Source organism: Hylobates moloch, unplaced genomic scaffold (assembly GCF_009828535.3).
Source record: "Hylobates moloch isolate HMO894 unplaced genomic scaffold, HMol_V3 SCAFFOLD_12, whole genome shotgun sequence".
Taxonomy (NCBI): Eukaryota; Metazoa; Chordata; class Mammalia; order Primates; family Hylobatidae; genus Hylobates; species Hylobates moloch.
The window spans coordinates 37,162,006-37,178,138 of NW_026652287.1; the positions used below are offsets into that span (position 1 = coordinate 37,162,006).

The window sequence follows — 16,133 nt, forward strand, 5'->3', positions numbered from 1 at the left end:
GGAAAAGTCCATGAAAACTCCATTTTCAGAATAACGAGGAGACAGATAGAATTCACAGATCTAAACATTTCTCACTGGCTGACAAAACTGTGTTGAGTCAGGGTGGAGCACGGTGAAGGAACAGGGAGGAAGTGCAGAGTGAGAAAACATAAAGAAGTCAGGAAGTGCCAGAAGAGTAATTTCCTGTGAGTAAAGCCTCATACTCGGTGATTTATCTATAGAGTCTGAATACAAGAGCTGTGAGGTCTGGGCAGTTGGAGTGGAGGCTGAGCAGGAGACAAATGTGGTAGAGGCGGTGTGGATGGGAGATCCTTGAAGATAGAGAAATGGCTTAGTGTGACAGAGTACAGAAATACTACAAAAACTCACGTGTAGAAAGAACATTCTGCATATAATCAGGCATGGAACGGTCCCATGCATTCCACGATAATTAATAAAAAGATATTGGCAGAACATTGCTTAAAGGCACTGCAAGAAAATAGGTGAGAAGACCAGGAAGTTTTATTTATTTATTTTATTATTTTATTATTTGTTTTCGAGATGAAGAACAATCAAAGGAAAATGATGGACCGAAATTAACAATCATTCTTGGGGGGGAAAAAAACTCCACCCACAATTCCTAAGTAAAAAGGGTTACACACACATTCTCGGCATAATAAGTCTCTCTCAGGCCAAATGTGTTCATGTGAACACTATGAAATCATTCCAGCTGAGGTCAGGAAAATACCAAGTATGACCTTCCCTATTTAAGTTAAAATATTGGAAGCTTATTCCAAAATATTGGAGTAAATTTGAAATACAGTGATTGAATGGAAGGACATTAAACTGTAACTCATTAGACAAACACAACAAATCACCTGAAATAAGCTACAAAAGATAAACCAGTAAGTTAGAGAAATAATCTTTTTTTTTTTTTGGAGATGGAGTCTCCCTCTGTTGCTTAGGCCAGAGTGCAGTGGTGCAGTCTTGGCTCACTGCAACCTCTGCTTCCTGAGTTCTAGTGATTCTCCTCCCCAGCCTCCCAAGTAGCTGGGATTACAGGCATGCACCACCATGCCTGGCTAATTTTTTTTGTATTTTTAGTAGAGATGGGGTTTCACCATGTTGGACATGCTGGTCTTGAACTCCTGACCTCAGGTGATCTGCCTGCCTCAGGTTCCCAAGTGCTGGGATTATAGGCGTGAGCCATCGTGCCTGGCCAGAAGAATCTTAATGTACAAAAATGAATAGGTTTTTAATATAACAGACTATCCCAATTCCATGAAAGAAGAAAATACACCCATTAAAATAGAAACTATGGTGCCTAGAATTAAACTGTACAAAAAAACTACATGACCCATATAATTTTTTTATGTTGAAATAATTTTAAACATGCAAAACTAGCAAAGATTCATATAAATCCTCAACCAGCCTATCCTGATATATATATATAGCTATATATATAATTGTATTATACATATAAGTTGTTATATATAAAATTGTATATGTACATTTATTGTATTATATATAATCATATATATACCTTTATTGTATTATATATAATATACAACTGTGTATGTAATTGTAATATAATAATTATATACATAATAGTGTAATACATAATAGTATATGTAATACAATTATCCAACCAGGAAATTGATGTCAGCATATCGTATCATTACCCAATGTGCAGACCTTATTTGAATTTTGTCAATATTTCTCTTAACGTCCTCTTTCTTCTCCAAGATCTAATCGAGGATCTCACATTGCACTTAGTTGTTATGTCCTTAGATTCCTCCAGTCTGTGACCGTTTCTTATCCTTCCCTTGTCTTTTGTGATTGTGGCACTTTTGCTGAGCATGGCCAATTATTTTACAGAATGTTTATCAATTTGGATTTCTTTGATGTTTTCTCATGATTAGGCTGAGGTCATGCATGTTTGTCTTCTGTGTTCACTCAACATGCTCTATCCTTTTTGAAATATTTCTTCATGTTCTGGTGTCACAATTTGTTCCGATTTTATCTTATATATTCCTGCCCCAGCCCTCGAAGTGACCATTTCTCCATAGATCCTTCAAAATAATATTTAGAAACCAAGGCCGGGCACAGTGGCTCACGCCTGTAATCCCAGCACTTTGGGAGGCCGAGGCGGGCTGATTTCGAGGTTAAGAGATGGAGACCACCCTGGCCAACGTGGTGAAACTCTGTCTTTACTAAAAATACAAAAAATTAGCCGAGCATGGTGGCATGTGCCTGTAATTCCAGCTACTCGGGAGGCTGAGGCAAGAGAATCGCTTGAACCCGGGAGGCAGAGGTTGCAGTGAGCCGAGATTGCTCCATTACACTCCAGCCTGGGTGACAGAGGGAGACTCCATCTTTAAAAAATAAAAAGTAATACTGATTAAAAATCAAATTGCATGCGAATGCATAGCAGGATACCAAGCAAGTACAACTTTTAAATATTACAGAAAATGATATTTAAAATACAAACCAAATACATAAATCATGCAGGCGGATTAAGACGTTTCTGGATAGTGGTAACAGCTGAGAGTGGCTGGATGAATTCCAGAGAAATTTCATATATTGCTTCAACTTTATTTAAAATATATTATTACCTATGTCTTAGATATTTTATTTTAAATAATGGACAAGGATATTATAAACACTGCAGAAGTAAGTGTAATCGTGTTTTTTTCCTGCCCACATTAAAGATGGCCCAGATGCTTGCACTGACCCCATTGACTGCCCACAGCCATCATGGCGACCGGAAGTCCTGAGAGCTTACTTCCCTCAGTTCTCAGAAAGCCCGCCTCCTCTGCGAGCGTTATTTCAAAAGGAGTTGAGAACTAGAGAAACCGACCTAAGGGTATTCTCCCATTTGGCCCGTCCTCCCCTAAAGTCACCACCTGCTGCTTTTCTGGAGCGCTTACCAGGTGAGTTTCAGGAGCCCCAGCGTACAGCAAGGAGAAACGGAGGCTTGTTGGTAGGACACCGCCAGGGTGCTCTGTGTTCTGTTCCTCTTGGTCAGCAAGGAAGGAGTACGACAAAGTGAGAAGTTCATATGAGAGTGTCAGAAGGGGAAATAGGGCCCTTCCCTTGTTAAAAACGAAACCCTCTGGAAGCTCTGCATCCTGTTAGTCATACATTTATGACTTCAATGACTTGGCTTGGACAGTCTTAATAATCTCTCTCATACTCAATTTGTTTTGATTTCTGTAAAGACGGAGTCTCACTCTGTCACCCAGGCTGGAGTGCAGTGGCGCAATCTCGGCTCACTGCAAGCTCCGCCTCCCGGGTTCACGCCATTCTCCTGCCTCAGCCTCTCCGAGTAGCTGGGACTACAGGCGCCCGCCACCACGCCCTGCTAATTTTTTTTGTATTTTTAGTAGAGACGGGGTTTCACCGTGGTCTCGATCTCCTGACCTCGTGATCCGTCCGCCTCGGCCTCCCAAAGTGCTGGGATTACAGGCGTGAGCCACCGCGCCCGGCCTGTAATAATAATTTTCATACCAATGTATATGTTGTTAATGTTAGGTAACATGGGCCCAGTAAGATGGCGCCGGTTCCGGGTTCTTCACCCCCGGTTCCCGGTTCTCCACCCCACGAGCCCGCCAAGAGAAGGCCAATCAGGGAAGAACACCTCCTGCCTTTTACTCAAACCCACGTAGCCCCACTGAGTATAAAAACCCGGCACCTAAGCAGCTCGCCTCTTCTTCCCTCCTTCTCCTCCTCCATGTGGTGTCGCCTTGGTGCCTCCAATAAAATCTCTTGACCGTGACCAGCGTGTCTTTGGTTTGAGCCCGATCGGGTCCGACTGTTTGAGTCGGTCTGACTCTTTCAGTTAATACTAATCATTTTACACTGTAACTGTATAACTTTAATTATTAGAAGTGTTAATCTAACTAACATATGAAAGCTTCCTAAGGGAAACAATTTTTTTTTTTTCTTTTTGAGACGGAGTCTCACTCTGTCGCTAGGCTGGAGTGCAGTGGCATGATCTTGGCTCACTGCAACCTCTGCCTCCCAGGTTCAAGCGATTCTCGTGCCTCAGTCTCCCCAGTAGCTGGGACTATAGGCGTGCGCCACCACGCCCAGCTAATTTTTTATTTTTTAGTAGAGACGGAGTTTCACCACGTTGGCCAGGATGGTCTCCGTCTCTTGACCTCGAGATCAGCCCGCCTTGGCCTCCCAAAGTGCTGGGATTACAGGTGTGAGCCACTGCGCCCGGCCGGAAACAATGTTTATTTGGGAATAGAGCATTGCAGCTGGGAATAGACATGCCATATTAAACTATGTGTATATTCAGGGAGATAAAGGAAGACAAATGGAGAGGATTGCGTATTGTTTTGACAGAATTTTCCTTGGCTACAAAGATCAGTAACAAGGGTGACATTAGTCCGAGGTTGGACCAGCAGTTGCTGGGCAGCAGTCCTTGCAGAAATATTTTTTGTTTACGGTTGTGAAGACCTTTATGCAAGGTTGTGGGTTTTGTAGAGTCTTTTTCATTTTCAGGCATGCAAAGATAAGAGCCCTCTCTTCATGGCATTCCTGGCTCTATTTGTCAGGGTTATCTTAACATAAGTGACTCCATTTTGTTCTGACAACTTTCAGATTTCCCCTTGTGATCAAGAACTTTCTCTGAAAGCATTATCCTGCCTCAGCCTCCTGAGTAGCTGGGACTACAGGTGCCCACCACCACACCCAGCTAATTGTTTTTGTATTTTTAGTGGAGACGGGGTTTCACTATGTTGGCCAGGCTGGTCTCAAACCCCTGACTTGTGATCTGCCCACTTCGGCCTCCCAAAGTGCTGGGATTACAGGGATGAGCCACCATGCTCGGCCTGCATTTCTTTTTTCAAAGAATTACTGTGGCATTTTTTCCAATGTCATTGTGTTCTGTGGTTCTTATCTAGTCTTCACATTTATTTACATAATGAACTTTCAGTGATGGATTTCTACAGAATTTTTGTCACTAAGTGGTTGTCTAGAAGTATATATCCTAAGATTGAACATATTGAAACATGAGCTAAATTTTCTCATTCAATTATTGATTACTTAATTAGTTTATTTATTATTTGGGGGATGGGATCTTGCAATGCTGCCCAGACTGGACTCAAACTCCTGCCTCAGCCTCCCAAGTAGGTGGGATTACAGGCATGCACTACTTCACCTGGCTCAACTATTTATTATTTATAACTCATTATACATATATTCAGATAATCTGTGAACTAAACTTTTCCACTTTGTTGACACTCACTTCTGTGTTTGTTGTGTGGCTACATGTACTGTGTGTTTCCTCTATGCTTGAGATAGGATGGTGGGGATTCTTCAGTGGCTGTGTGAGTTGTTATTCTAGGGCACTTAAGTCAAGAATATGAATTGCTTTGGTCAATTTTTTATATCTCTACTGATATTCTGTTATTCTGTTAATTGCTAAAAGACTATTGATCAGATTTCCCACAACAGTGGAGGATTATTCTGTATCTGTTTATCATTCTACCCATGTATACCATACACATAGTGAAAGTGTTAATATGTATACACAAAATTAAAATCGTTATTCTTATCGAAGTGATCTACTTTATACTTAGTAATGCTGTTTAGGTAAAATATATTTTGTCTAACGTTATTGGAGGTGTACCTGCTTCCCATTGATTACATTTTTACACAGATGGTCATCTTGCATTCTTTTATTGGAATCTTTTTTTTTTTTTTTTTTTTTTGAGACGGAGTCTTTCTCTGTCCCCCAGGCTGGAGTGCAGTGGCACGATCTCGGCTCACCGCAACCTCCACCTCCTGGGTTCACGCCATTCTCCTGCCTCAGCCTCCCGAGTAGCTGGGAATACAGGCGCCCGCCAACACGCCCGGCTAATTTTTTGTGTTTTTAGTAGAGACGGGGTTTCACCGTGTTAGCCAGGATGGTCTCGATCTCCTGACCTCATGATCCGCCCGCCTCAGCCTCCCAAAGTGCTGGGATTACAGGCTTGAGCCACCGTGCCCGGCTGGAATCTTAATATAACTTTTTCTTTGGGTTTATCTCCTATAAGATGGAGGGAAATGCTCTTGAAGCCTAATTTGTCTGACATTCATATTGTTGCTCCAGATTCTTTTTAATAACCATGTATATGGTATATCACTGCCATTGTCATGTGAGGGGTGGGGAAGTGGCCCCACTTGGAAACATTTGTGCAGATGAGTATTCAAAATGATAAATGTTGGCCAGGTGCGGTGGCTCACACCTGTAATTACAGCACTTTGGGAGGCCGAGGCAGGTGGATCACGTGAGGCCAGGAGTTCGAGACCAGCCTGGCCAACATGGTGAAACCCCATCTCTACAAAAATACAAAAATTAGCCAGGCATGGTGATGCATGCCTGTAATCCCAGTCACTGCATCTCCCTACACCTGCACTCTCACGCACCACATTCTCTTAACCAGTCCTATTCTTTTTAGCTCCTATCGTGTACATGTACCTTTTCCTGTACCACAAACATTCTGTATAATCTTTTGTGCTATTATGTTTTATCTGTTGAGATCACGGATGTACGTCCAACCCATTAAATAGTACCAAGAGTAAGGAACATGTGCAAAATATATTTGTGGAATGAATCAAAGAAGTGCCATAGAGCAGTGCAGTTTAACAGAAATATAATCCAAGCCCCAAATGTATATTAAATTTTCTAGCAACTGCATTTAAAAAAGCAAAAACAAGCAGATAGTTTTAGAAATACATATGTAGTTGTATATGTATACACATATGTGTGTTTGTGTGTGGGTATGTGTGTGTGTATATACACATATACATTATATATATGTGTGTATATATACATATACATTATATATATGTGTGTATATATACATATACATTATATATATATATGTATATATACACACATATATACTGATAAGTCCGGTGCAGTGGCTCACACCTACAATCCTAGCATTTTCGGAGGCTGAGGCAGGCTGTTCACTTGAGGTCAGGATTTCTAGACCAGCCTGGCCAACATGGGGAACCTCTGTCTCTACTAAAAAATACAAAGAAATTAGCCGGGCATGGTGGTGCACACCTATAATCCTAGCTACTTGGAAGGCTGAAGTGGGAGGATTGCTTGAATCCAGGACGTGGGGGTTGCAGTGAGCTGAGATCACACCACTGCATACTCCAGCCTGGGTGACACAGCAAGACTCTGTCTCAAATGATATAAATATATATATATATATATATATATATATATACTTACATAGGTGTATATATATGTATTTTATTTAAATATGCATATATATGTAAACATAACAAAACATAAACATGTTTTACCCAAAATGTCATAATTTAAACTTGTCAGCAGTGTGAAAATTAAGATAATATTTATATACTGTTATTTATGTTGACTTCAAAACCTGAATGCTTTTTAAATTTATGATACACCTCAATTCAAACTAACCCCAATTCAATTGCTCAATAACTGCATGACTTTTTCTCCACATAAGTCATCATGGGGACTTCCCAGCTGCAGAAAAAAGTATGGGGTTTGAGGTCAGCCATTGAATGCTCCCTGAGAACTGATCATTCTCGTCTTAGAGAGGAAGAGGTAAATTAGGAAATAATTCTGTTACTTTTCATGAGCACAAAAGGGCAGATGGTTGGGTCGCATGATGAAATAATTCCGGTGATCATCTCCAGTCTTGGGTTTTTCTCAGATTTATAAAAGAAATAAAGGGTGATGAAGTTGTTTGAGCAATAAAAGCACACAAAGCACCTGAGGAGCAAGAGGATGGTGCGGGTGGCTCTGTGTTCAGGAGATGGCTGGGAAGAGAGGCTGGGGCTGTGCAGAGGCTGGGGCTGTGCAGATGCTGGGCTCTCCGCTGGTGTCTGCAGAGGAGATTGGCCATGTTGAGGCTGGTCCAGACCATGAGGAACACAAACAGGTCATCACGAATCACCGTGACATTTATAAATGATCCTTGGGGGAGTTTTATCTGTTTAGATCATGGATGTACGTCAAACCCATTAAATAGTACCAAGAATAAGGAACATGTGCAAAATATATTTGTGGAATGAATAAAAGAAGTCCCATAGAGCAGTGCAATTTAACAGAAATGTAATCCAAGCCCCAAATGTATATTAAATTATTGTATGTATGGCCTAGTTTGACAGTAGTCTTGCAAATATCCAGGACCAACAATGGTGAAATTGGTATTGGCCTGTATGGTTTCTTTTTTTTTTTTTTTTTGAGACGGAGTCTTGCTCGGTCGCCCAGGCTGGAGTGCAGTGGCGCAATCTCGGCTCACTGCAAGCTCCGCCTCCCGGGTTCACGCCATTCTCCTGCCTCAGCCTCTCCGAGTAGCTGGGACTACAGGCGCCCGCCACCACGCCCGGCTAATTTTTTGTATTTTTAGTAGAGACGGGGTTTCACCCTGGTCTCGATCTCCTGACCTCGTGATCCGCCCGCCTCGGCCTCCCAAAGTGCTGGGATTACAAGCGTGAGCCACCGCGCCCGGCGGCCTGTATGGTTTCAATGATGTGAACATAGATTAGCATGTTGGTGATCCAGAGGAAAATGAAAGCGGGAACAAGCCTCAAGGCTGACATGCGGATCACACGATAGTTTACCAAACTGCCCAATATCGTAACCAGAGACATTCACACTACAAACCAGGAGAAAAAGTTGGTGTTTTCACACTGTATAACTTTCTGCAAGATGCTGAAACAAGAGTCTATATCATAATGAGACTTTCATCTCACTTAATTCTACCTTTTTCTACTTAGCAGAATAATGGTGTAATTCAAATTTTATGATCAATTGCTTCTGCTTATAACTTAACAGAACCCAACCTACAAAATTCTTTAGTATCCATTGGTTAAATAAGAAATTGTCTGTGCTGTTGCTAATACGACATGCTGTACCTGGATAAATTCCTGTGAGAAAAGTTGAGGCCCCTATACACAAAATAAGAAAGCAGGCCACATGGTTACCCCAGGTCTCACCTAACTCCCTACTGTCTTCAATAACTGTTTGAGTTCTTCAATTAGTTGTCTTTAAACCTAGGTTTATGGCTCAAAACCATATGCAAACCGAAAATCTCATATTGCTCTTAATTTGTATTTCCCCTTACTTTGTATATCTCCTTTTTAAACTTTCTATCCGTTACTTGTTAAATTTTTTCAGAGGTGCAGCTCCTAACAAAATAATACTGAATCAGTACTTTAAAGGGATAGCAAAAGACTGTAGAACAGACAAAATTGAACTTACTAATGGACTCCAGGGAGACTTAGCCTGAGAGCCACACCCTTCAAATCTCCGTTGTTGCTCAAATGTGCTTTTGACATCGATTCCTAGTCACCAATTACTCCCCACAACATGGGATGAGACCAGCAAACTGGGACAGGTCCATCCTGGCATCAAGGGATATCAAATCTTAATTACAGAAAGATTGATCAATTATGCTTTCAGAGAAAGTTCTTGATCACAAGGAGAAATCTGAAAGTTGTCAGAACAAAATGGAACCACTAATGTTAAGATGACCCTGACAAAGCCAGGAAAGCCATGAAGTGGGGGGTCTTATCCTTGTGTGCCTGAAAATGAAAAAGACTCTGCAAAACCCACAACCTTTCATAAAGGTCATTGCAACCTTTTTTTTTTTTTTTTGAGACGGAGTCTTGCTCTGTCGCCCAGGCTGGAGTGCAGTGGCGCAGTCTCGGCTCACTGCAAGCTCCGCCTCCCGGGTTCACGCCATTCTCCTGCTTCAGCCTCTCCGAGTAGCTGGGACTACAGGCGCCCGCCACCACGCCCGGCTAATCTTTTGTATTTTTAGTAGAGACGGGGTTTCACTGTGGTCTCGATCTCCTGACCTCGTGATCCGCCTGCCTCGGCCTCCCAAAGTGCTGGGATTACAAGCGTGAGCCACCGCGCCCGGCTGGTCATTGCAACCTTAAACAAAAAATATTTCTGCAAGGAATGCTGCCCAGCAACTGCCTGTCCAACCTTAGACTAATGTCACCCTTTTTACTCATCCTTGTGGCCAAGGAAAATTATGTCAAAACAATATGCAATCCTCCCCATTTCTGTCTTCCTTTATCTTCCTGAATATACTCATAGTTTAATATGGCATGTCTATTCCCAATTGCAATGCTCTATTCCCAAATAAACACTGTTTCCTTTTGGAAGCTTTCATATGTTTGTTATTTAGGTTAACACTTGTAATAATTAAAGGATTACAGTTACAATGTAAAGTTATTAGTATTAACAACACAAACACTGGTATAAAAATTATTATTACAGAAATGAAAACAACTTGAGTATGGAGAGATTATTAAGACTGTCCCCGCCAAGTCATTGAAGTCCTAAATTTCAGCTATGACTAACAGGATGCAAAGCTTCCTGAGGGTTTTGTTTTCAACAAGGGGAGGGTCCCATTTCCCTTTCCGACAGCCTCATATGAACTTCTCCCTTTGGGGTACTCCTTCCTAAGTGACCAAGAGGAACAGAACACAGAGCAGCCTGGCAGTGTCCAAGCAACAAGCGTCCGCTCCTCCTTCCTGCACCCTGGGGCTCCTGAAACTCACCAGGTAAGCGCTCCAGAAAAGCAGCAGGTGGTGACTTTAGGGGAGGACTGGCCAAATGGGAGAATCCCCTTAAGCTTCGGTTTCTCTGGTTCTCAACTTCTTTTGAAATAATGCTCACAGAGAAGGAGGGCTTTCTGAGATTTGAGGGAAACAAGCTCTCAGGACTTCGGTCGCCATGATGGCTGTGGGCGGTAAACAGGGTTAGTGCAAGCATCTGGGCCATCTTCAATGTGAGTAGGAAAAAACACGATTACACTTACTTCTGCAGAGTTTATAATATCCCTGTCCATTATTTACAACAAAATATCTAAGACATAGGTAATAATATATTTTAAATAAAATTGAAGCAATATATGAAATTTCTCTGGAATTCATCCAGCCACTCTCGGCTGTTACCACTATCCAGAAACGTCTTAATCCCCCTGCATGATTTATGTATTTGGTTTGTATTTTAAATATTATTTTCTGTAATATTTAAAAGTTGTATTTGCTTGGTATCATGCCGTGCAGTCTCATGCAATTTGATTTTTAATCAATATTACTTTTTTTTTTTTTTGAGACGGAGTCTCGTTCTGCCACCCAGGCTGGAGTCCAGTGGTGTGATCTTGGCTCACTGCAACCTCTACCTCTCGGGTTCAAGCGATTCTCTTGCCTCAGCCTCCCGAGTAGCTGGGGTGACAGGCGCCCACTACCACGCACGACTAATTTTTGTATTTTTAGTAGAGATGGGGTTTCACCATGTTGGCAGTCTGGCTTCGAACTCCTGATCTCAGGTGAACCGCCCGCCTCGGCCTCCCAAAGTGTTGGGATTACAGGCGTGAGCCACCATGCCTGGCCCAATGTTACATTTTAAATATTTATCCATTTTTACATGTGGTTTTAATAATTTATGTTAACTGCGATACAGTATTAATGCAATGATGATATTATAATCAATGTATCCATTCTTTGATGATGGACATTCAGTTTGTTACCCTGTTTTCTGATAGCAAACCATAATACGATAGACTTTTTATATGCATTTTCTTGACCACACATAATTTCAAGGGCAGGTGTGTCTTGAAGTTGTCTAGATATAGGCAATTTATTCTCCAAAGCGGCTGTGTTTTCGCTCATCTCCACTACTGGTTTACGAGTTTCCGTTGCTACACATTCATATTCACACTTGATTTTGTCAGATTTTCTTATTTCCATCAGTATTGTGGGTGAGAATGATATCTGATAGTGGTTGTCATGCACATTCCCCTGATTACTAGTAAATTTTAACATCTTTTCAGGACATTTGTGTTTTATCCTTTTGATTCCTTATTTATATCATTCGTTCATTTCTCTGTTGTTTGTTTCTTTAATATGTCAAGGAATAATGAGTTTTATTCCAATTTTTGGAAGTTTAGGAATTTTTTTTAAATGACAGGGCTTCACTATGTGGCACAGACTGGTCTCAGCCATCTGGACCCAAGTGATCCTCCCACTTCGGCCTCTGGAGTGGCTGGGGCTACAGGCAATGCATGCAGGCAAGGCTACGCCTTCATGCGTGACTGGGATTTTTATTACATGGTTTTTAAAATTTCCAATGTCATATAAAATACTATACAAGAATTTTAGTATTTGAACTTTAAAGAATGTAATTTTGCATTTTTTTCTTGTGAAGATGAATACAGATTTTCATGGGAGTAAAAAAGACAATTTAAGGTGAAGAGTATTTGGTTTTCGTGAAATAATTTGATTTCTAAAATAAAAGTAAACCGTCAAAACTTTTAAAATGCAATATGAAAATGTTTTCAATTGAAATAGTGATGGTAAAATTTGATGAGTGGTAACGGAATTTTAATTGAAATTTCGATTGAGAATACATATGATACTTTGAAGAGAGAGTTCAAGAGGGCGTGAAACCGTTAAGAGAATACATATGATACAATGTATATCACAAATGGTAAAAATCATGTGTATTTGAACATTAAAATTTAAAATTTAGTGTAATTTTAATTTTGCTTGTGTGACATCAAAACAAATGGAAGTATTATGTGTGTGTGTATATATATATATATACACAATAACATAGTGTCATGAAAGTATAATATATATATATAAAAATTTCCGTGTGAAAATTTTAGATGGAGGTTTTTAAACCATTTATTTACTTTATAAAGGGTAATAAATTCACATAGTCTGCTCCCCAAACACAGTTGAGTATGTACTGTGGTGTTACTGTATATATATATATCCAGAGTTTCTTTATGCATATACAAATTTTTACTCTTTACTTGAAGAGTAGAAAGTTTACACACTGTTATTTACTATGCCTTTTTTTCATTAACAATAGATCTTAGTGATAATTCAGTGTCAGTTTTTAGAGATCTTTGACATTCTTTTAAAATTGCATATTATTTCATCATCGGATGTATCATGATGTCTTTATTCATTCCCCTATTGAAAAACATTTCAGTGATTTCAAGTTTTAGTTTATTTTATTTTACTTTTTATTTTTGAGATGGAGTCTTGCTGTGTCACCCAGGCTGGAGTGCAGTGGCACCATCTCGGCTCACTGCAACCTATGCCTCCTTGGTTCAAGCGATTCTCCTGCCTCACCCTCCCGATTAGCTGAAATTACAGGCCTGCGCCACCACGCCCAGGTAATTTTTGTATTTTTCGTAGATACGGGGTTTCACCTTGCTGGCCAGACTGGTCTCGAACTCCCGACCTCAAGTGATATGCCCGGCTTGGCCTCTCAAGGTGTGGTGATTACAGGCTTGAGCCATAGTGCCTGGCCTCAATTGTATTTATAAAGAGTGCCACAGTGAGTAAACATGTGAACATCAGTTCATATATAGGTAAGTATATTTGTATAGGAAAGTATATCAATTCCTCAAAATCGATTTACCGTTCTGAATGGGATGTCATTTATGAGTTTAATAGATGTCCATAAAGTTGCCATCCATATAATGAATAGCAGGTGACACTCCCATCAGCAATATCAGAATGCCAGATTTCCCACAGCCTTGTCAGTAGATGAGTTTTCAGACTTTCCCATGATTTCCAAATTCATGGAGAAAAAATATTCAAAAGTAGCTTTAATCTTCATTGAGCATGGTGTTTTTTTCATTCGGCACATGCTTGGGAACCATTTGTTTTTCCGTTTCTGTGAATTTCATGTTCATATCCTTTGTCCACCTATTTCTAGAGCAATGTTGTTTTTTTATTATTGATTTCCTATTTCATGTATCAGAATAGCTCTTTTACTCTGCTATGCTCTATTTGTCTGTTTGTCAGTCTGTCTATCGAGAAGTAAATACATGCATGTGTAGGCACAGTTCAGTATACATCCATGGATTCCCCAGGTCTTTCCACTGAGAGAGTTTAGGACAAAAATACCTTAGTAGCAGTAAACACATATAGTTCCCAGATCTTGATTTCTAAATACTATTTTTGAATACAAGGGAGCCAAGGATCTGTGGAGAAGTGGTTACTTCCAGGGCTGGGGCAGGAATATACAGGATAACATTGGAACAAATTGTGATGCCAGAACATGAAGAAATATTCCAAAAAGGATGGGGCATGTTGACTGAACACAGAAGACAAACATGCATAACCTCAGCCTAATCATGAGAAAACATCAAAGCAATCCAAATTGATAAACATTCTGTAAAATAATTGACAATGCTCCGCAAAAGTGTCACAATCACAAAAGACAAGGAAAGAATAAGAAACGGTCACAGACTGAAGGAATCTAAGGAGAGATAACAAGTAAGTGCAATGTGAGATCCTCGATTAGATCTTGGAGAACAAAGAGGACATTCAGACAAATGTTGACAAAATTCAAATAAGGTCTGCACATTAGGTAATGGTACGATATGCTAACATCAATTTCCTGGTTGGATAATTGTATTGTATATGCTATTATACATATAATTATTATATTACAATTACATATACAATTTTATATTATATATAATATGTAAATGTAGATATGCAATTATTTATATATAATACAATATACAATACATGTGTATATATATAGTTATTTTATATATAACAATTATTATATATAATACAATTATATATAGCTAACATTCGGATAAGCTGGTTGAGGATTTATGTGAATCTTTGCTATTTTTCAATGTTTAAAATTATTTGAAAATAAAAACATTATATGGGTCATGTAGTTTTTTTGTATAGTTTAATTCTAGGCACCATAGTTTCTATTTTAATGAGTGTATTTTCTTCTTTCATGGAATTGGGATAGTCTGTCATATTAAGAAGCTATTCACTTTTGTATATTAAGATTCTTCTGGCCGGTGCGGTGGCTGACACCTGTAATCCCAGCACTTTGGGAGGCTGAGGTGGGCGGATCACCTGAGGTCAGAAGTTTGAGACCAGCCTATCCAACATGGTGAAACCCCATCTCTACTAAAAATACAAAAAAAAATTAGCCAGGCATGGTGGTGCATGTCTGTAATTGCAGCTACTTGGGAGGCTAAGGCAGGAGAATCACTTGAACCCAGGAAGCAGAGGTTGCTGTGAGCCGAGATTGCGCCACTTCTCTACAGCCCAAGCGACAGAGGGAGACCCCGTCTCAAAGAAAAACAAAAAAGATTCTCTCTCTAACTTACTGGTTTATCTTACTTTTGTAGCTTATTTCAGGTGATTCGTTATGTTTCTCTATAGAGGAAAATAACGTGTAGTGAGTTATAGTTTAATCTCCTTCCTTTCAATCACTGTATTTGGAATTTGTCCAATATTTTGGAATAAGCTTCTGATATTTTAACTTAAATAGGGAAGGTCTTGGTATTTTCCTGACTTCAGCTGGAATGATTTCATCGTGTCCACGTGAAGCACAAGGTTATCCTTTGGCCTGGGAGAGACATATTATGCCGAGAATGGGTGTAATCCTTTTTACTTAGGAATTGTGGGTGGAGTTTTTTCCCCCCAAGAATGATTGTTAACTTGGGTCCATCAATTTCCTTTGATTGTTGTTTATCTAAAACAAAACAAAACAAAACAAAACAAAAAACAACAACTTCCTGGTCTTCTCACCTGTTTTCTTGTAGTACCTTTCAGCGATGCTCTGGTAATATCTTTTTCTTAATTATTATGGAATGCATGGGACCGTTCCATGCCTGATTATATGCAGAACGTTCTTTCTACAAGTGTGTTTTAGTAGTATTTCTGTACTCTGTCACACTAGGGCATTTCTCTGTTTTCAAGGATCTCCCATCCACACCGCCTCTACCACATTTATCTCCTGCTCAGCCTCCACTCCAACTGCCCAGACCTCACAGCTCTTGTATTCAGACTCTATCGATGAATCACCGAGTATGAGGCTTTACTCACAGGAAATTACTCTTCTGGCACTTCCTGACTTCTTTATGTTTTCTCACTCCGCACTTCCTCCCTGTTCCTCCGCCATGCTTCACCCTGACTTAACACAGTTTTGTCAGCTGGTGAGAAATATTGGATCTGTGAATTAAATCTGTCTCCTCGTTATTCTGAAAATGGAGTTTTCATGGACTTTTCCATTCACCTTATTGCTTTCATTGATACTCAGTAATAGACAAGATAAACTCTTATTTCCCATTGCCTTGTTCATTTCA

The 16,133-nt window shown here is 40.0% G+C and overlaps 1 protein-coding gene and 1 long non-coding RNA gene across 13 annotated transcripts in view; one reads left to right on the forward strand and one right to left on the reverse strand.

Moving 5' to 3' along the window:
• Positions 1 to 504: 504 nt before the first annotated feature.
• LOC116478267 (uncharacterized) lies at positions 505 to 3,125 on the reverse strand. Its single transcript, XR_004250747.2, has 2 exons — positions 2,910 to 3,125; positions 505 to 2,354 (listed from the first exon to the last, which is right to left on the reverse strand). It is a non-coding gene; the product is annotated as an uncharacterized LOC116478267 (long non-coding RNA).
• The window catches only part of CARD8 (caspase recruitment domain family member 8), a 57,359-nt gene continuing 44,017 nt past the window's right edge, over positions 2,792 to 16,133 (forward strand). For 3 of the 12 annotated variants that reach the window (XM_058425148.1, XM_058425150.1, XM_058425154.1), the window contains exons 1-3: positions 2,814 to 2,912; positions 10,409 to 10,545; positions 13,034 to 13,175. The gene's annotated coding sequence lies outside the window, so the exon portion shown is untranslated. Of the gene's footprint in view, positions 2,913 to 10,408; positions 10,546 to 10,662; positions 10,773 to 13,033; positions 13,176 to 13,303; positions 13,374 to 16,133 lie in introns of those variants that run through there. The other 9 variants (XM_032169298.2, XM_058425153.1, XM_058425149.1 and 6 more) reach the window with 7 other exon arrangements.